At 30.8% G+C, this 2,504-nt stretch overlaps 1 protein-coding gene across 2 annotated transcripts in view; it reads left to right on the forward strand.

Annotated features, from left to right (window-relative positions):
* The window catches only part of LOC106467430 (RNA-binding protein 42-like), a 66,928-nt gene that overhangs the window by 37,002 nt on the left and 27,422 nt on the right, over positions 1-2,504 (forward strand). The window contains exon 6 of one of the 2 annotated variants that reach the window (XM_013927781.2): positions 251-423. The exons of the other annotated variant lie outside the window; for it this stretch is intronic. The gene's annotated coding sequence lies outside the window, so the exon portion shown is untranslated. Of the gene's footprint in view, positions 1-250; positions 424-2,504 lie in introns of those variants that run through there. 2 annotated transcript variants of the gene reach the window in all.

Below are 2,504 nucleotides of genomic sequence, written 5' to 3' on the forward strand. Positions count from 1 at the left end.
ATGTAGCTTTGCGCGAAATTCAAAAACAATTATAACTAAGAGAGCAACAATTTGTTGTTGTTGTTGTTGCCATATGTTTAACTTTACAGCATGATTAGGAGTGCGTATACACCTATTGCTCAAAAACATGTCAGAAGATAACTTTGTGAGGTGCGTATCGCATCGATCAGTTTTATAAACGCGATTTGACGTCTTATGCTATGTATTTTATCAACGATACTTTGATATGTTCTTTGTTTTACTTTATTAGGCTGTCTACTAGACGAAATCTACACTGAACGGTCATCTTGAGGTGTGGTTATTCCCGTGTTTTAGACTCAGGTGCTGAATTCATCATGGATATGAATCATTCCCATTACTCTGTGTGTGTAAATATATATATATTTTGTTTCCGCGTAAATAAATTTGTCGTTTCCAGTGAAATTGATAGCTAAATCATAATTATACCTGGATGTAAACATTGGAAGATTTGTCTTCATAATATTAATAATAATACTGCTAATAGAGGCGGGTAAGTCGGCAACTCTTCCTTTACAACCTGAGATAAGACCCGTATTTTCAGTTACAAGCCATTAATATAAACTCAACAAGCTCAGGTTATTTCTTTAGTGGGAAGTTCGCCGTATCTCAAAAATAAGATATATCGTATCCTTCACAAACAAAGTAACAAAAAACAACTCGTTGTTGTTGTTTGTATTAAGCACAAAGGGTCTGCCCAACACGGGCATCGAAACCCGGATTCTATAAGTCCACAGACATACTGCTGTGCCACAACTTGTAAATGACTTGTTGAAATAATGGCTTATGATGGCATGTTGAGTGTTCCGTAATTTGTTACGTATGCAAAATATTTTATTTTCATGCTAAAAGAGAAAGGCAGATAAAAACGAAATAATCTTTTTTTTTTCTCCACGAACAAATGAAATTTGAATGACAGCTACAAAAAATGACACACGTAATACTTCGGCTTTGAAAATCGACCACTTGAACTATAAATACACAATAATTTGTACATAGCATTAGTAAAAGAATAATACACATAAGTAATTAAAATCATGTTGAGCAAGACAGTAAATTAAGCGTGCTCACACTTTTTAAATTTGTAAATAAATGTTTCGTTGAGCAAGACAGTAAATTAAGCGTGCTCACACTTCTTAAATTTATAAATCAATGTTTCGTTTACTTACTGAATTTAGGACCATAATATGAGACAATATAGCGGTAGAATTCGCGTCACGTTGGAGCATTAGATCCAACACAAGATAGAATTTAATTAACATCAAATTATACGAAATAAAATATCTATTTTCTGGTAATCGCTTTTCGTAAGTTTAGCTTCAAGGAAAACAGTTGCTCAAAAAAGTCATGAAAGTAACAGGTACACGAGTAGCAACGTAAATAGTGAGAAAAAGTAAAGTGTTTAGTGTAAAAACTTAAATGGTGGCCATTTACTCTTGAAAACCAGTTTTAATATTCGGAAAATTGGTACAAAGAATGAAGAGTGAACTGCAAAATGATTTTGCCAAGTTTTCGGAGCTAAGCATTTCATTGGAAGCTCGTCAAGTTACTGAGCCAATGAGATTGCTTTTAATAATCGGAAAAATTAATACAGAGAATGAAGAGTGAACTGCTAAATGATTTTGCCAAATTTTCGGAGTTAAGCCTTTAATTGGAAGCTCGTAAAGTTACTAAGCCAATAAGATTGCTTACTTGAATTAAAATGAGCTTTTATTTTATGATAAATGTATTTTTCGGGATGACAAAGCGTTGTCAGTTGTTGATGATCGACAGTAAGTTACTCGGATGAGGATTGATAACACTGGTTCTTTCTGCTTCTTCAAGCAAATGCAGTTTTCAGAGATTTTTATTTAAGTTTAAAGTCAATGTTTGACAAAATATTAAATGTTGAGTTACCGAAGTCTGGCATGGGGAAGTTAAGTAGTTATGCTCATTTCTGGGCCTAACACTGATATCACCACACTTATAAAAAAAAATATGTTTCATTTAGTAAATAAAATGACTTATATCTCCAGAATGTATCTGTATTAGCTCAACATTTCGCTATTACAGTTTTGTCAAGAGCAATCGATATAGCCCCTGACGAAGCTGTAATAGCGAAATGTTAAGTTAATAGAAATAATACATTATATTATATTATTATATTACATTATATTGTATTATTACATTATATTATTATATTACATTATATTGTATTATTATATTACATTATATTATTATATTACATTATATTGTATTATTATATTACATTATATTATATTATTATATTACATTATTATATTACATTATATTGTATTATTACTATTACATTATATTGTATTATTATATTATATTATGATATAACATATTATTTACATTAACAAAAATATCTCGTAATAAACTCCAGTTTGCGTTAAAGAAAGTTAAGAATATTGTATGTCATTTTGGCTTACTGGACGGGTTGTTAGGTATGACATTCAAGACACCGTGAACAACGCAATCTGATT

The sequence above is a fragment of the Limulus polyphemus genome, unplaced genomic scaffold (genome assembly GCF_000517525.1).
Source record: "Limulus polyphemus unplaced genomic scaffold, Limulus_polyphemus-2.1.2 Scaffold2613, whole genome shotgun sequence".
NCBI lineage: Eukaryota > Metazoa > Arthropoda > Merostomata > Xiphosura > Limulidae > Limulus > Limulus polyphemus.